The following is a 19,444-nucleotide window of genomic DNA, read 5'->3' as shown; positions in this document are numbered from 1 at the left end:
TGCCCTGACAGGTGTGGAACCCAAAGGAAGATGATAAGGTGTTAGGAGTCTAGACCCCTAGAGCACAGAACAATAACCCTCACAAATTTCATCTATCCTTGATCCTCTGGCGTGGATACTAAGAGAGCCACCCATGCGTTTTCACTTCCTTGTAAGTAGCATGGAAACAAGCAATCTTGCCCTTAAAATTCAGGTGAATTGCCATAAATTTTTCGAAAACTCAAACAGAGCTGACAATGAACCATATTTATTCTTTTTATAAATGATTATGGATTATGTTGAGCCAGAAATCTAGTTGTCCTTTGTCGGAACAAAAAAAAAACAAAACTAAGAATATTTTTGGTATTAAATGCAATGCCTTCCTTCATCTTGGAAACTGGGTGGTGTTGAGTTCATTTGAAGAAACATGACATGAGAGGTGATACGAAGAGAAGGTTCAGGAATCAGGCACACAGAACCCAACTCCTGTCCCTGTCAATGTCCTGTGGGATACCTGGTGATGTATATGGACCAAAATGTAGCTTGGCCTGTGTTTTGCTTTTTGTTGTCCAAGGAAATATGGAAGGAGCTGGTGGTCATGCGACATACATCACAAATCCTCCAGAGCATTGACAATTGCAGGACAACTGGAAGGCTCAATACTGGGCACTGTAAGATGGAGAGGAACATACATGGAAGACAGGGAACAGGAGGAGGAAGTGTAAAGGCGGGTTAACATGAGGAGCATAGGATCAAAACCGCAAATTAGGATGTTGAAAAAATCTTATCTAGATAGGAAAAAAAGTCATTTTGCTTTCTTGAATGTTTTCTCTATTCTTACCAAATCTTTGTTGTAAAGATTAAATACATAAGTTCAGGGAACATTCACAGGTACCCGATTTGGGGCCAGTGACACCCACCAAAGGCAATGTGTTGACCTCTATTTTTCTCATATGGTGTCAAAGGGGAAAGGCTCTTTAATCCTGTCCTCTGTGTTTCCCCAGAACCTTTGACAGAATGAGCTACATGCCTCCTGCACAGTTTTGAACTTCCTTGTCAAGGCCCAGGAGTCTAGCTCTCTGGGATTTCACTTGGTAGGTGAAAACTCAAGTGTTGAGCGAAGGCCTTTCTGGATCTATGATGACAACAGGTCTCTGAGGACGTTGACTGACTTGAACAGATGCGATCTGAGGTCCAGATATGAGGTCCTCGTGAGACCCATGAGGATTTCAGAGCTTGCCTTGCACTCTTCCCTCTTCAGAGAGGATGAGAACTGTGCAGTATGGCATCAGATTCTGAGATTTTTCGAAAAAGGCCTCATAACAGTACCATACTTGGTTTGATACAATCTTCATTGCTTTCTATTTTCAAAGAGATAGAAATGATTCCAAGTGATAGGGAGACAACCTTTACTATAGGAATAGGCACATATATCAGATAGAGATGACTGTAGGTGCAAATGACGTACTCAAAAAATATGTAAGAACTGATGATTTATATGTAAGAACGTGCTGCTCATTCCTAGTCTCCGGCGATGTACCCTTGCACATATGTGGTAAAGTGTCAGGAGGGGAGGTTAGGGCTCATGCCAGTAGTCCCAAGAATATTGGAGGACAAGGACTGCCCTCCCACTTTACCCAAAGTTGTGTAAAGGCTGACGTATAACTAATAATTAAAGGATCATTCAATTTATATAGAGGGAAAATTGAAATGGTCTTTCCTGCTGGAGGCTGGGTAAATTCTAGATAATAATGGCTAGGTGAGAAGCCAGGGCACCTGTTGGAGACATTCCCTAGTTTTATTGGTGTTCATCATTTATGTCTTAGTTGCCAAAATCTTCCAGAGCAAAATGTGTTTGCCTATCTCTCTCTCGCATGGAAACCATCTCAGTTGATCCATCATGAGAAATGACAATTGGGCTTTGCTTTCTGTTATTTGTTGTTGTTGTTTCTGTTTTCCTCCTCGGTACATTCATCCTCTGATTGCCGCTCTCACACAGATGCAAATCATCTATTCTAAAAAAATTTGCGTGTTACTCAAGATCTATGAAAACAACTATTCCTTTATGAAACAAGGAAAGATATTTCTAAAGAACATGTTGCTAGCTGGTAGACCCACAATCCTGATAATGGATCAGACGCGCTAACTCTCCAATGAAACAAGAAAGAACCACACACTGAATCTTCTTAACATCCTCATGATGAACACAATTAATTCAGAACTGACACACACATATATGTATATATATATATATATATATATATATATATATATATATATATATATATATATCTTGATACTAACAGACTTTTACGAAGCAGGAGTATAGGACTCTTCCTAACACTCGCTGGATACACAATTTCTAAAGCCATGGTTGAAGCTTGAATATCCAATCAAGGACATCATGTAATCTCAGATGTGTAGTACAACATACTCGATAAAAAGCAACCCATGTGTATTTGACCACGGGCTAGTCAGTTAGTGCGTAGAAAACATCTTCTTTTCATCAGATTTAACCTGAATGATGGTAAATGATTGCAACGCTCTTCCAAGTGGAAGACTTGAGTTGCATGAATCGAGACATGGTAACATACATGTAGACAAAAAGGTACCTTTGGATTCCCCTCTCTTCCAAGATGAGGTTGCATGGCAGGGAAGAAATCTAAAGTCAATTATGGAACACTCTGTTGAATAAACAAGGAGAGAATTCCATGCACAGAGGACAAATTTCAATGACACCCTGAAATCTCAAAGATACCATTGGGCTTACTGACTTTCACCTCTGTGCAAGTTGGTCGTTTTGACTTTGAGAAAGGAGGAGTTAAGAATGACGATACTGCAATGCTATACGCACTGCTTCTACTTTGCTTTGTCCACCTTCCTCGCTGCCCACTGAGAAGCGTCCACACTGTGCCTGCTGGCACTGGCAAAGATGCTCTCACAGACAGCTTCTGAGGAAGTCATCAGAAGAAGAGAAATCCTTGCCACAGTGGCTAAAATCTGAGGGGATTGGAAGGGAGGAAATGAATTCAATAGTTGGTTCTGGGAAAGACTGAACTGCTGGCAGACTTGAAGGTCGGGACACTTTAGAAAGTCAAGGTTGCCTAGACGCATTTCCTTTTCTGATAACCTTCATACTTACTATGTTGCAGGCTAAAACTTGGAGTGGTGCTTCCCTTCTGGCAGTACAGGTAAGTGACGCTGCTTCCCATTGTGTCTTTTGTTTGTAGGCAGGCTGCATTCTCGCCTGACTAAATATTTACCTACTGTGTACCACTAGAGATGAGATTTATTTAACGTCCCTCTCATGACTAAACAACCTAGGCTTCGTCTTGCCTCTTGATGGTGGAACACTTGCTATGGCCCTGGCATTGTAGGGGACTTAGCTAGGTAGTCCCAACCCAAGCAAGTGACAAGGATACTACCTAATACCATTAGTATTCTGAGGTGCATTTGGAAAACCAACAGTTGGGTGAAGTTATTGGCATATTTGACTTTCTTTTGAAGCTACCATTGAAGCTTCCAATTCTAAATAATATATCCAGAAGTACTAAGAAAAGCCTTCTCCCAGCTCCTTCCCTTATGGACATTCAAGCTCAAAGAATTAAACTCTTCTTTCTGCCCTGACAGGTGTGGAACCGAAAGGAAGATGATAGGGTGTTAGGAGTCTAGAAACCTAGAGCACAGAACAATAACCCTCACAAATTTCATCTATCCTTGATCCTCTGGCGTGGATACTAAGAGAGCAACCCATGCATTTTCACTTCCTTGTAAGTAGCATGGAAACATGCAATCTTGCCCTCTAAAATTCAGGTGAATTGCCATAAAGTTTTCGAAAACCCAAACAGAGCTGACAATGAACCATATTTATTCTTTTTATAAATGATTATGCATTATGTTGAGCCAGAAATCTAGTTGTCCATTGTCAGAACAAAACAAAACAACACTAAGAATATTTTTGGTATTATATGCAATGCCATCCTTCATCTTGGAACCTGGGTGGTGTTGAGTTCATTTGAAGAAACATGACATGAGAGCTGATACGAAGAGAAGGTTTAGGAATCAGGCACACAGAACCCAACTCCTGTCCTTGTCAATGTCCTGTGGGATAACTGGTGATGTATATGGACCAAAATGTAGCTTGGCCTGTGTGTTGCTTTTTGTTGTCCAAGGAAATATGGAAGGAGCTGGTGGTCATGCGACATACATCACAAAATCCTCCAGAGCATTGACAATTGCAGGACAACTGGAAGGCTCAATACTGTGCACTGTAAGATGGAGAAGAACATACATGGAAGACAGGGAACAGGAGGAGGAAGTGTAAAAGCGGGTTAACATGAAGAGCATAGAATGGAAACCGCAAATTAGGATGTTGAAAAAATCTTATCTAGATAGGAAAAAAAGTCATTTTGCTTTCTTGAATGTTTTCTCTATTCTTACCAAATCTTGTTGTAAAGATTAAATACATAAGTTCAGGGAACATTCACAGGTACCCGATTTGGGGCCAGTGACACCCACCAAAAGCAATGTGTTGACCTCTATTTTTCTCATATGGTGTCAAAGGGGAAAGGCTCTTTAATCCTGTCCTCTGTGTTTCCCCAGAACCTTTGACAGAATGAGCTACATGCCTCCTGCACAGTTTTGAACTTCCTTGTCAAGGCCCAGGAGTCTATCTCTCTGGGGTTTCACTTGGTAGGTGAAAACTCATGTGTTGAGCGAAGGCCTTTCTGGATATATGATGACAACAGGTATCTGAGGACGTTGACTGACTTGAACAGATGCGATCTGAGGTCCAGATATGAGGTCCTCGTGAGACCCATGAGGAGTTCAGAGCCTGCCTTGCACTCTTCCCTCTTCAGAGAGGATGAGAACTGTGCAGTATGGCATCAGATTCTGAGATTTTTCGAAAAAGGCCTCATAACAGTACCATACTTGGTTTGATACAATCTTCATTGCTTTCTATTTTCAAAGAGATAGAAATGATTCAAAGTGATAGGGAGACAACCTTTACTATAGGTTTAGGCACATATATCAGGTAGAGATGACTGTAGGTGCAAATGACGTACTCAAAAAATATGTAAGAACTGATGAATTATATGTAAGAACGTGCTGCTCATTCCTAGTCTCCGGCGATGTACCCTTGCACATAGGTGATAAAGTGTCAGGAGGGGAGGTTAGGGCTCATGCCAGTAGTCCCAAGAATATTGGAGGACAAGGACTGCCCTCGCACTTTACCCAAAGTTGTGTAAAGGCTGACGTATAACTAATAATTAAAGGATCATTCAATTTATATAGAGGGAAAATTGAAATGGTCTTTCCTGTTGGAGGCTGGGTAAATTCTAGATAATAATGGCTAGGTGAGAAGCCAGGGCACCTGTTGGATACATTCCATAGTTTTATTGGTGTTCATCATTTATGTCTTAGCTGCCAAAATCTTCCAGAACATGTTGTGTTTACCTATCTCTCTCTCGCATGGAAACCATCTCAGTTGATCCATCATGAGAAATGACAATTGGGCTTTGCTTTCTGTTATTTGTTGTTGTTGTTTCTGTTTTCCTCCTGGGTACATTCATCCTCTGATATCCGCTCTCACACAGATGCAAATCATCTATTCTAACAAAATTTGCGTGTTAACCAAGATCTATGGAAACAACTATTCCTTTATGAAACAAGGAAAGATATTTCTAAAGAACATGTTGCTAGCTGGTAGACCCACAGTCCTGATAATGGATCAGATGCACTAACTCTTCAATGAAACAAGAAAGAACCACACACTGAATCTTCTAAACATCCTCATGATGAACACAATTAATTCATAACTGACACACACATATATGTATATATATATATATCTTACTACTAACAGACTTTGACAAAGCTGTAGCATAGGACTCTTGGTAACACTTGCTGGATACACAATTTCTAAAGCCATGGTTGAAGCTTGAATATCCAATCAAGGACATCATGTAATCTCAGATGTGTAGTACAACATACTCGATAAAAAGCAACCCAGTGTATTTGACCACGGGCTAGTCAGGTAGTGCGTAGAAAACATCTTCTTTTCATCATATTTAACCTGAAGCATTGTAGATGATTCCAACGCTCTTCCAAGTGGAAGACTTGAGTTCCATGAATCGAGACATGGTAACATACATGTAGACAAAAAGGTACCTTTGGATTCCCCTCTCTTCCAAGATGAGTTTGCATGGCAGGGAAGAAATCTAAAGTCAATTATGGAACACTCTGTTGAATAAACAAGGAGAGAATTCCATGCACAGAGGACAAATTTCAATGACACCCTGAAATCTCGAAGATACCATTGGGCTTACTGACTTTCACCTCTGTGCAACTTGGTCGTTTTGACTTTGAGAAAGGAGGAGTTAAGAATGACCATACTGCAATGCTATACGCACTGCTTCTACTTTGCTTTGTCCAACTTCCTCGCTGCCCACTGAGAGGCGTCCACACTGTGCCTGCTGGCACTGGCAAAGATGCTCTCACAGACAGCTTCTGAGGAAGTCATCAGAAGAAGAGAAATCCTTGCCACAGTGGCTAAAATCTGAGGGGATTGGAAGGGAGGAAATGAATTCAATAGTTGGTTCTGGGAAAGACTGAACTGCTGGCATACTTGAAGGTCGGGACACTTTAGAAAGTCAAGGTTGCCTAGACGCATTTCCTTTTCTGATAACCTTCATACTTATTATGTTGCAGGCTAAAACTTGGAGGGGAGCTTCCCTTCTGGCAGGACAGGTAAGTGACGCTGCTTCCCATTGTGTCTTTTGTTTGTAGGCAGGCTGCATTCTCGCCTGACTAAATATTTACCTTCTGTGTACCATTAGAGATGAGATTTATTTAACGTCCCTCTTATGGCTAAACAACCTAGGCTTCATCTTGCCTCTTGAGGGTTGAACAATTGCTAATGCCCTGGCATTGTAGGGGACTTAGCTAGGTAGTCCCAACCCAAGCAAGTGACAAGGATACTACCTAATACCATTAGTATTTTGAGGTGCATTTGAAAAACCAACAGTTGGGTGAAGTTATTGGCATATTTGACTTTCTTTTGAAGCTACCATTGAAGCTTCCAATTCTAAATAATATATCCAGAAGTACTAAGAAAAGCCTTCTCCCAGCTCCTTCCCTTATCGACACTCAAGCTCAAAGAATTAAACTCTTATTTCTGCCCTGACAGATGTGGAACCCAAAGGAAGATGATAGGGTGTTAGGAGTCTAGACCCCTAGAGCACAGAACAATAACCCTCAAAAATTTCATCTATCCTTGATCCTCTGGCGTGGATACTAAGACAGCAACCCATGCGTTTTCACTTCCTTGTTAGTAGCATGGAAACATGCAATCTTGCCCTCTAAAATTCAGGTGAATTGCCATAAAGTTTTCGAAAACCCAAACAGAGCTGACAATGAACCATATTTATTCTTTTTATAAACGATTATGGATTATGTTGAGCCAGAAATCTAGTTGTCCATTGTCAGAACAAAACAAAACAAAACTAAGAATATTTTTGGTATTAAATGCAATGCCTTCCTTCATCTTGGAAACTGGTTGGTGTTGAGTTCATTTGAAGAAACATGACATGAGAGGTGATAAGAAGAGAAGGTTCAGGAATCAGGCACACAGAACCCAACTCCTGTCCCTGTCAATGTCCTGTGGGATACCTGGTGATGTATATGGACCAAAATGTAGCTTGGCCTGTGTGTTGCTTTTTGTTGTCCAAGGATATATGGAACGAGCTGGTGGTCATGTGACATACATCGCAAAATCCTCGAGAGCATTGACAATTGCAGGACAACTAGAAGGCTCAATACTGGGCACTGAAAGATAGAGAGGAACATACATGGAAGACAGGGAACAGGAGGAAGAATCCTAAAGGAGGGTAAAGAGGAAGAGCATAGAATCAAAACCGCAAATTAGGATGTTGAAAAAATCTTATCTAGATAGGAACAAAGTCATTTTGCTTACTTGAATGTTTTCTCTATTCTTGCCAAAATCTCTGTTGTAAAGATTAAGTACAGAAGTTCAGGGAACATTGAGAGGCACCCGATTTGGGGGCAGTGACACCCACCGAATGCAATGTTTTGACGTCTATTTTTCTCATATGGGGTCAAAGTGGAAAGGCTCTTTAATCCTGTCCTCTGTGTTTCCCCACCACCTTTGATAGAATGAGCTACATGCCTCCTGCTCAGTTTTGAACTTCCTTGTCAAGGCCCAGGAGTCTAGCTCTCTGGGGTTTCATTTGGTAGGTGAAAACTCATGTGTTTATCAAAGGCCTTTCTGGATCTATGATGACAACAGGTATCTGAGGACGTTGACTGACTTGAACAGATGCGATATGAGGTCCAGATATGAGGTCCGTGTGAGACCCATGAGGATTTCAGAGTCTGCCTGGCACTCTTCCCTCTTCAGAGAGGATGAGAACTGTGCAGTTTGGCATCAGATTCTGAGATTTTTCGAAAAAGGCCTCATAACAGTACCCATACATGGTTTGATACATTCTTCATTGCGTTCTATTTTCCAAGAGATTGAAATGATTTCAAGTGATAGGGAGAGAGCCTTTACTATAGGAGTAGGCACATATATCAGGTAGAGATGACTGTAGGTGCAAATGACGTACTCAAAAACTATCTAGGAACTGATGAATTCGAACTTGCTGCTCATTCCTAGTCTCGGTCGATGTACCCTTGCACATATGTAGTAAAGTGTCAGGAGGGGATGTTATGGATCATGCCAGTAGTCCCAAGAATATTGGAGGACAATAACTGCCCTCGCCATTTACCCAAAGTTGTGTAAAGGCTGACGTATAACAAATAATTCCAGGACCATTCAATTTATATAGAGGGAAATTTGAAATGATCTTTCCTGTTGGAGCCTGGGTAAATTCTAGATAATAATGGCTAGGTGATAAGCCAGGGCACCTGTTTGAGACATTCCCTAGTTTTATTGGTGTTCATCAAGTATGTCTTAGCTGCCAAAATATTCCAGAGCATGTTGTGTTTACCTATCTCTCTCTCGCATGGAAACCCTCTCAGTTGATCCATCATGAGAAATGACAATTGGGCTTTGCTTTCTGTTATTCGTTGTTTTTGTTTCTATTTTCCTCCTTGGTACATTCATCCTCTTATTGCTGCACTAACACAGATGCAAATCATCTCTTTTAACAAAATTTGCGTGTTACCCAATATCTATGAAAACAACTATTCCTTTAAAAAACAAAGGAAAGCTATGTCTATAGAACATGTTGCTAGCTGGTAGACCCACAGTCCTGATAATGGAGCAGACACACTAACTCTCCAATGAAACAAGAAAGAACCACACACTCAATCTTCTTAATATCCTCATGAATGATGAACACAATTAATTCAGAACTGACACACACACACACACACACACACACACACACACACACACACACATATATATATATATATATATATATATATATATATATATATATATATATCTTACTACTAACAGACTTTTAGGAAGCAGGAGCATAGGACTTTTGGTAACACTTGCTGGATACACAATTTCTAAAGCCATGGTTGGCGCTTGAATATCCAATCAAGGACATCATGTAATCTCAGATTTGTAGTACAACATACTCGATAAAAAGCAACCCATGAGTATTTGACCACGGGCTAGTCAGTTAGTGAGTAGAAAACATCTTCTTTTCATCAGATTTAACCTGAAGCATGGTAGATGATTCCAACTCTCTTCCAAGTGGAATACTTGAGTTCCATGAATCGATACATGGTAACATACATATAGACAAAAAGGCACCTTTGGAATCCCCTCTCTTCCAAGATGAGGTTGCATGGCAGGGAAGAAATATAAAGTCAATTATGGAACACTCTGTTGGATAAACATGAGAGAATTCCATGCACAGAGGACAAATTTCAATGACACCCTGAAATCTCAAAGATACCATAGGGCTTATTGACTTTCACCTCTGTGCAACTTGTTCATTTTGACTTTGAGAAACCAGGAGTTAAGAATGACCATACTGTACAGTATGACTCATGGCTAATGCCCTGGTGGTAGCTCCAACAGCTGTCAATGAGATGGTAGTAACAATGGTGGCTGTAGTTCCAAGATCCCTTTTCTGTCTGAAGAGAGTCATAGCGTGAGGGGCATCAATGGGCACAGGCACCCAGCGAGGCATGCGAGTAACCAGGGCATACCTAAATTTACTAGCATTCCAGCATTGGGCAAAAAAGCAAGTATCATTACCACAATTACTTGACTCTATCTGGCTAATAATGAATAAAAATGGGGGATATAGACAAACAGGTGTGGGCTTATAGGAAATATTATGAGAAGCCTTAACCCCTCGTTGGAACATCCTGCGTCAGTTCTAGAACTAGCAGTGGTGGTGTCCGAGGTCTGAGTAAGTTCAGGAGACCATTGCCCCCAGGGGCGAGACGTGCTCCATGCCAATTGACTAACTCCATGTTTTCCTCCAATTTTGAAATTCATTTAAGGTTATTAAATTATTTTTTTCCTTTTTTCTTAAATTTTTCATCAATTACACTTTATTCATTCTGCATCACCCCATTAGCCCCTCCCTCCTCTCCTCCCAATCCCACCCTCCCTCCTCCCTCTGCTTGCATGCCACTCCCCAAGTCCACTAATAGGGGAGGATCTCCTCTCCTTTCTTATTGTAGTCTGTCAGTTCAGACCCTGAATAATCATTAAGCCAATGTAGCTCATGCCTTTGTTGTACATAAAGGAATTAATGCTCAACTAAAAGGAAGCTTGATGGTGTTCAATCAGAGGATTGACCTCTTGTAGGAGCAAATAGATACCCTATGGCAAATCGCTCAACCTGGCTGTCAATGAAAGTATGCTGGACTTTGTGTCACTAGCATACAACATGAGAATTTTTCCTGTGCTGCAAATCTGTCTAAACAATTGTCGAGCTATATTTTAGATAATTGGACTGGAGAATTCGATACTACGATGGAGCAGCTGAGAGTGGCCATTGTCACAGTAAATTCTACCAGAGTGGACGCAGGACTAGCCACAGGATTATCAACATGGATTGCTGCAGCAATGAACCATCTGAAGGAATGGGCGGGCATGGGAGTGTTAGCAGGCCTTCTGGTGTTGGTCTCCTTGGTTTGCCTGTGGTATATATGCAAGATTAGAGTCTCACAACAGTGTGATGCAGCCATGATCATTCAGGCCTTTACAGCCATGAAGCAGGACATTCCCCCAAGCATGGTTGGATACCATAAAAAGCTAAAATGATAAGCTCAGGATGCGAGGCTAAGCACTGCACTCAGGGTCAGCCGCTTTGGACCCAGAGAAGAGCATGTCTGATTGGATGCAGGTTGATGCCCCAGGTCCCGCCTCTGAGAAAAAGGTATCGGACGGGTCTGATGCTCTTTGGGTGGATGACACCTAAATGAACATCTGTACAAAGTCCCAATTCATTTCTAATATCAGAGATCAGACCTCTACTCTTGCCTGATTCGTCTAAAACAAAAAGGGGGAACTGTAGAGAGCTGCGGAATGCTATGCCTTAAAGATGGAGCTGGTTTCCGCCTTCCACCTTCCTGATGGTGAGTGCTCTCTGTCACGAACAACTCCACATTTGGCTAAGGCCGAGGATCTGGCTTGCTTCCATGTATGTGGACCTATCTGCATTGCCCCCGTGGCACGCCTGGGTTGGCTACCCAGAGGCTATTTAAGCTGTGGGCTGACTTTCCCCAGGGCCCGAGGATTCTTCAATGTTCCTGAATAAACAGCATTGAAAAAAAAAAAAAAAAAAAGAATGACCATACTGCAATGCTATAGGCAGTGCCTCTTCTATGCTTTGTCCAACTTCCCTGCTGCCCACTGAGAGGCGTCCACACTGTGTCTGCTGGCACTGGCAAAGATGCTCTCACAGACAGCTTCTGAGGAAGTCATCAGAAGAAGAGAAATCCTTGCCACAGTGGCTAAAATCTGAGGGGATTGGAAGGGAGGAAATGAATTCAATAGTTGGTTCTGGGAAAGACTGAACTGCTGGCAGACTTGAAGGTCGGGACACTTTAGAAAGTCAAGGTTGCCTAGACGCATTTCCTTTTCTGATAACCTTCATACTTATTATGTTGCAGGCTAAAACTTGGAGAGGTGCTTCCCTTCTGTCAGGACAGGTAATTGACGCTGCTTCCCATTGTGTCTTTTGTTTGTAGGCAGGCTGCATTCTCGCCTGACTAAATATTTACCTACTGTGTACCACTAGAGAAGAGATTTATTTAACGTCCCTCTCATGAATAAACAACCTAGGCTTAGTCTTGCCACTTCATGGTGGAACACTTGCTATGGCCCTGGCATTTTAGGAGACTTAGCTAGGTAGTCCCAACCCAAGCAAGTGACAAGGATACTACCTAATACCATTAGTATTTTGAGGTGCATTTGGAAAACCAACAGTTGGGTGAAGTTATTGGCATATTTGACTTTCTTTTGAAGCTACCATTGAAGCTTCCAATTCTAAATAATATATCCAGAAGTACTAAGAAAAGCCTTCTCCCAGCTCCTTCCCTTATCGACATTCAAGCTCAAAGAATTAAACTGTTATTTCTGCCCTGACAGGTGTGGAACCCAAAGGAAGATGATAGGGTGTTAGGAGTCTAGACCCCTAGAGCACAGAACAATAACCCTCACAAATTACATCTGTCCTTGATCCTCTGGCGTGGATACTAAGAGAGCAACCCATGCGTTTTCACTTCCTTGTCAGTAGCATGGAAACATGCAATCTTGCCCTCTAAAATTCAAGTGAATTGCCATAAAGTTTTCGAAAACACAAACAGAGCTGACAATGAACCATATTTATTTTTTTTATAAATGATTATGGATTATGTTGAAACAGAAATCTAGTTGTGCATTGTCAGAACAAAACAAAACAAAACTAAGAATATTTTTGGTATTAAATGCAATGCCTTCCTTCACCTTGGAAACTGGGTGGTGTTGAGTTCATTTGAAGAAACATGATATGAGAGGTGATAAGAAGAGAAGGTTCAGGAATCAGGCACACAGAACCCAACTCCTGTCCCTGTCAATGTCCTGTGGGATACCTGGTGATGTATATGGACCAAAATGTAGCTTGGCCTGTGTGTTGCTTTTTGTTGTCCAAGGAAATATGGAAGGAGCTGGTGGTCATGCGACATACATCACAAAATCCTCCAGAGCATTTACAATTGCAGGACAACTGGAAGGCTCAATACTTTGCACTGTAAGATGGAGAGGAACATACATGGAAGACAGGGAACAGGAGGAGGAAGTGTAAAAGCGGGTTAACATGAAGAGCATAGAATCAAAACCACAAATTAGGATGTTGAAAAAATCTTATCTAGATAGGAAAAAAGTCAATTAGCTTTCTTGAATGTTTTCTCTCTTCTTACCAAATCTTTGTTGTAAAGATTAAATACATAAGTTCAGGGAACATTCACAGGTACCCGATTTGGGGCCAGTGACACCCACCAAAGGCAATGTGTTGACCTCTATTTTTCTCATATGGTGTCAAAGGGGAAAGGCTCTTTAATCCTGTCCTCTGTGTTTCCCCAGAACCTTTGACAGAATGAGCTACATGCCTCCTGCACAGTTTTGAACTTCCTTGTCAAGGCCCAGGAGTCTATCTCTCTGGGGTTTCACTTGGTAGGTCAAAACTCATTTATTGAGCGAAGGCCTTTCTGGATCTATGATGACAACAGGTATCTGAGGACGTTGACTGACTTGAACAGATGCGATCTGAGGTCCAGATATGAGGTCCTCGTGAGACCCATGAGGAGTTCAGAGCCTGCCTTGCACTCTTCCCTCTTCAGAGAGGATGAGAACTGTGCATTATGGCATCAGATTCTGAGATTTTTCGAAAAAGGCCTCATAACAGTACCATACTTGGTTTGATACAATCTTCATTGCTTTCTATTTTCAAAGAGATAGAAATGATTCCAAGTGATAGGGAGACAACCTTTACTATGGGAGTAGGCACACATATCAGGTAGAGGTGACTGTAGGTGCAAATGACGTACTCAAAAAATATGTAAGAACTGATGAATTATATGTAAGAACGTGCTGCTCATTCCTAGTCTCCGGCGATGTACCCTTGCACATATGTGGTAAAGTGTCAGGAGGGGAGGTTAGGGCTCATGCCAGTAGTCCCAAGAATATTGGAGGACAATGACTGCCCTCGCACTTTACCCAAAGTTGTGTAAAGGCTGACGTATAACTAATAATTAAAGGATCATTCAATTTATAAAGAGGGAAAATTGAAATGGTCTTTCCTGTTGGAGGCTGGGTAAATTCTAGATAATAATGGCTAGGTGAGAAGCCAGCGCACCTGTTGGAGACATTCCCTAGTTTTATTGGTGTTCATCATTTATGTCTTAGCTGCCAAAATCTTCCAGAGCATGTTGTGTTTACCTATCTCTCTCTCGCATGGAAACCATCTCAGTTGATCCATCATGAGAAATGACAATTGGGCTTTGCTTTCTGTTATTTGTTGTTGTTGTTTCTGTTTTCCTCCTGGGTACATTCATCCTCTTATTGACGCTCTCACACAGATGCAAATCATCTATTCTCGTAAAATTTGCGTGTTACCCAAGATCTATGAAAACAACTATTCCTTTATGAAACAAGGAAAGATATTTCTAAAGAACATGTTGCTAGCTGGTAGACCTACAATCCTGATAATGGATCAGACGCACTAACTCTCCAAAGAAACAAGAAAGAACCACACTCTGAATCTTCTTATCATCCTCATGATGAACACAATTAATTCAGAACTGACACACACATATATGTATATATATATATATATATATATATCGTACTACTAACAGACTTTTACGAAGCTGTAGCATAGGACTCTTGGTAACACTTGCTGGATACACAATTTCTAAAGCCATGGTTGAAGCTTGAATATCCAATCAAGGACATCATGTAATCTCAGAAGTGTAGTACAACATACTCGATAAAAAGCAACCCAGTGTATTTGACCACGGGCTAGTCAGTTAGTGCGTAGAAAACATCTTCTTTTCATCACATTTAACCTGAAGCAGGGTAGATGATTCCAACGCTATTCCAAGTGGAAGAGTTGCTTCTATTTTCCACCTGCGTACATTATTCCTCTTATTGCAGCTCTCACACAGATGCACATCATCTCTTCTAACAAAATTTGCGTGTTACCCAAGATCTATGAAAACAACTATTCCTTTAAAAAACAAGGAAAGATATTTCTAAAGAACATGTTGCTAGCTGGAAGACCCACAGTCCTGATAATGGAGCAGACACGCTAACTATCCAATGAAACAAGAACGAACCACACACTGAATCTTCTTAATATCCTCATGATGAATATAATTAATTCAGAACTGACACACACACACACACACACACACACACACACACACATATATATATATATATATATATATATATATATATATATATATATATATATATATATATATATCTTACTACTAACCGACATTTAGGAAGCAGGAGGATAGGACTCTTGGTAACTCTTGCTGGATACACAATTTCTACAACCATGGTTGAAACTTGAATATCCAATCAAGGACATCATGTAATCTCAGATGTGTAGTACAACATACTCTATTAAAAAGCAACCCATGAGTATTTGACCACAGGCTAGTCAGTTAGTGCGTACAAAACATCTTCTTTTCATCAGATTTAACCTGAAGCATGGTAGATGATTCCAACGCTCTTCCAAGTGGAAGACTTCAGTTCCATGAATCGAGACATGGTAACATACATGTAGACAAAAAGGCACCTTTGGATTCCCCTCTCTTCCAAGATGAGGTTGCATGGCATGGAGAAATCTAAAGTCAATTATGGAATACTCTGTTGGATAAACAAGGAAAGAATTCCATGCACAGAGCATAAATTTCAATGACACCCTGAAATCTCAAAGATACCATAGGGCTTACTGACTTTCACCTCTGTGCAACTTGTTCGTTTTGACTTTGAGAAACGAGGAGGAGTTAAGAATGACCATACTGCAATGCTATAGGCAGTGTATCTTCTTTGCTTTGTTGAACTTCCTTGCTGCCCACTGAGAGGCGTCCACACTGTGACTGCTGGCACTGGCAAAGATGCTCTCACAGACAGCTTTTGAGGAAGCCATCAGAAGAAGAGAAATTTTTGCCACAGTGGCTAAAATCTGAGGGGATTGGAAGGGAGGAAATGAATTCAATAGTTGGTTCTGGGAAATACTGAACGGCTGGCAGACTTGATGGTCGGGACACTTTAGAAAGTCAAGGTTGCCTAGACGCATTTCCTTTTCTGATAACCTTCATACTTATTATGTTGCAGGCTAAAACTTGGAGAGGTGCTTCCCTTCTGGCAGGACAGGTAAGCAGTGACGCTGCTTCCCATGGTGTCTTTTGTTTGTAAGCAGGCTGCAGTCTCGGCTGACTAAATATTTACCTACTGTGTACCTCTAGAGATGAGAATCATTTGACGTCCCTCTTATGGCTAAACAACCTAGGCTTCATCTTGCCTCTTGCTGGTGGAACACTTGTTATGGCCCTGGCATTGTAGGGGACTTAGCTAGGTAGTCCCAACCCAAGCAAGTGACAAGGATACTACCTAATACCATTAGTATGTTGATGTGCATTTGGAAAACCATTAGTTGGGTGAAGTTATTGGACTATGTGACTTTCTTTTGTAGCTACCCTTGAAGCTTCCATTTCTAAATAATATATCCAGAAGTACTAAGAAAAGCCTTCTCCCAGCTCCTTCCCTTATCGACATTCAAGCTCAAAGAATTAAACTCTTCTTTCTGCCCTGACAGGTGTGGAACCCAAAGGAAGATGATAGGGTGTTAGGAGTCTAGACCCCTAGAGCACAGAACAATAACCCTCACAAATTTCATGTATCCTTGATCCTCTGGCGTGGATACTAAGAGAGCAACCCATGTGTATTCACTTCCTTGTAAGTAGCATGGAAACTTGCAATCTTGCCCTCTAAAATTCAGGTGAATTGCCATAAAGTTTTCGCAGCCCCAAACAGAGCTGACAATGAACCATAATTATTCTTTTTATAAATGATTATGGATTATGTTGAGCCAGAAATCTAGTTGTCCATTGTCCGGAAAATCAAAACAAAACAAAACAAAATGAAGAATATTTTTGTTATTAAATGCAATGCCTTCCTTCATCTTGGAAACTGGGTGGATTTGAGTTCATTTGAAGAAACATGACATGAGAGGTGATAAGAAGAGAAGGTTCAGGAATCAGGAACACAGAACCCAACTCCTGTCCCTGTCAATGTCCTGTGGGATACCTGGAAATGTATATGGACCAAAATGTAGCTTGGCTTGTGTGTTCCAATTTGTTGTCCAAGGAAATATGGAACGAGCTGGTGGTCATGTGACATACATCACAAAATCCTCCAGAGCATTGACAATTGCAGGACAACTGGAAGGCTCAATACTGGGCACTGTAAGATGGAGAGGAACATACATGGAAGAAAGGAACAGGAGGAGGAATCCTAAAGTAGGGTTAAGAGGAAGAGCATAGAATCAAAACCGCAAATTAGGATGTTGACAAAATCTTATCTAGATAGGAACAAAGTCATTTTGCTTACTTGAATGTTTTCTCTATTCTTACCAAAATCTCTGTTGTAAAGATTAAGTACATAATTTCAGGGAACATTCACAGCTACCCGACTTGGGGCCAGTGACACCGACCAAATGCAATGTTTTGACCTCTATTTTTCTCATATGGAGTCAGAGGGGAAAGGCTCTTCAATCCTGTCACTGTGTTTCCCCACCACCTTTGACAGAATGAGCTACATGCCTCCTGCACAGTTTTGAACTTCCTTGTCAAGGCCCAGGAGTCTAGCTCTCTGGGGTTTCACTTGGTAGGTGAAAACTCATGTGTTGAGCGAAGGCCTTTCTGGATCTATGATGACAACAGGTATCTGAGGACGTTGACTGACTTGAGCAGATGTAATCTGAGGTCCAGATATGAGGACCTCGTGAGACCCATGAGGATTTCAGAGCCTGCCTGGCACTCTTCCCTCTTCAGAGAGGATGAGAACTGTGCAGTTTGGCATCAGATTCTGAGATTTTTCGAAAAAGGCCTCATAACAGTACCCATACTTGGTTTGATACTTTCTTCATTGTTTTCTATTTTCAAAGAGATAGAAATGATTCCAATTGATAGGGAGACAGCCTTTACTATAGGAGTAGGCACATATATCAGGTAGAGATGACTGTAGGTGCAAATGATATACTCAAAAAATATCTAAGAATTGATGAATTCGAACGTGGTGCTCATTCCTAGTCTCGGTCGATGTACCCTTGCACATATGTGGTAAAGTGTCAGGAGCGGCTTTTATGGCTCATGCCAGTAGTCCCAAGAATATTGGAGGACAATGACTGCCCTCGCCCTTTACCCAAAGTTGTGTAAAGGCTGACGTATAACAAATAATTCCAGGATCATTCAATTTATATAGAGGGAAAATTGAATAGGTCTTTCCTGTTGGAGGCTGGGTAAATTCTAGATAATAATGGCTAGGTGATAAGCCAGGGCACCTGTTTGAGACATTCCCTACTTTTATTGGTGTTCTTCAATTATGTCTTAGCTGCCAAAATCTTCCAGAGCATGTTGTGTTTACCTATCTCTCTCTCTCGCATGGAAACCATCTCAGTTGATCCATCATGGAAATGACAATTGGGCTTTGCTTTCTGTTATTTCTTGTTGTTGTTTCTGTTTTCCACCTGCGTACATTCTTCCTCTTATTGCAGCTCTCACACAGATGCACATCATCTCTTCTAACAAAATTTGCGTGTTACCCAAGATCTATGAAAACAACTATTCCTTTAAAAAACAGGGAAAGATATTTCTAAAGAACATGTTGCTAGCTGGTAGACCCACAGTCCTGATAATGGAGCAGACACGCTAACTCTCCAATGAAACAAGAACGAACTACACACTGAATCTTCTTAATATCCTCATGATGAACATAATTAATTCAGAACTGACACACACACACACACCCAGATATATATATATATATATATATATATATATATATATATATATATATATATATATATATATATATATCTTACTACCTACAGACTTTTAGGAAGCAGGAAGATAGGACTCTTGGTAACTCTTGCTGGATACACAATTTCTACAACCATGGTTGAAACTTGAATATCCAATCAAGGCCATCATGTAATCTCAGATTTGTAGTACAACATATTCTATTAAAAAGCAACCCATGAGTATTTGACCACAGGCTAGTCAGTTAGTGCATACAAAACATCTTCTTTTCATCAGATTTAACCTGAAGCATGGTAGATGATTCCAACGCTCTTCGAAGTGGAAGACTTGAGTTCCGTGAATCGAGACATGGTAACATACATGTAGACAAAAAGGTACTTTTGGATTCCCCTCTCTTCCAAGATGAGGTTGCATGGAATGGAAGAAA

At 41.0% G+C, this 19,444-nt stretch overlaps 5 non-coding genes across 5 annotated transcripts; all 5 read left to right on the top strand.

Annotated features, from left to right (window-relative positions):
* The first annotated feature begins 1,110 nt into the window (after positions 1–1,110).
* LOC132647849 (small nucleolar RNA SNORD109A) lies at positions 1,111–1,175 on the top strand. The gene has a single exon (XR_009586189.1). It is a non-coding gene; the product is annotated as a small nucleolar RNA SNORD109A (small nucleolar RNA).
* A 3,533-nt stretch (positions 1,176–4,708) lies between these two features.
* LOC132647427 (small nucleolar RNA SNORD109A) lies at positions 4,709–4,773 on the top strand. Its single transcript, XR_009585795.1, has one exon. It is a non-coding gene; the product is annotated as a small nucleolar RNA SNORD109A (small nucleolar RNA).
* Positions 4,774–8,268: 3,495 nt separating this feature from the next.
* Positions 8,269–8,333, top strand: LOC132647361 (small nucleolar RNA SNORD109A). The gene has a single exon (XR_009585729.1). It is a non-coding gene; the product is annotated as a small nucleolar RNA SNORD109A (small nucleolar RNA).
* A 5,337-nt stretch (positions 8,334–13,670) lies between these two features.
* Positions 13,671–13,735, top strand: LOC132647748 (small nucleolar RNA SNORD109A). Its single transcript, XR_009586091.1, has one exon. It is a non-coding gene; the product is annotated as a small nucleolar RNA SNORD109A (small nucleolar RNA).
* Positions 13,736–17,900: 4,165 nt separating this feature from the next.
* Positions 17,901–17,965, top strand: LOC132647630 (small nucleolar RNA SNORD109A). The gene has a single exon (XR_009585977.1). It is a non-coding gene; the product is annotated as a small nucleolar RNA SNORD109A (small nucleolar RNA).
* Positions 17,966–19,444: the final 1,479 nt, after the last annotated feature.

Source organism: Meriones unguiculatus, chromosome 14, assembly GCF_030254825.1.
Source record: "Meriones unguiculatus strain TT.TT164.6M chromosome 14, Bangor_MerUng_6.1, whole genome shotgun sequence".
Taxonomy (NCBI): Eukaryota; Metazoa; Chordata; class Mammalia; order Rodentia; family Muridae; genus Meriones; species Meriones unguiculatus.
The sequence above is the reverse complement of the archived record's forward strand: the minus strand, read 5'-3'. Positions and strand labels throughout refer to the sequence as shown.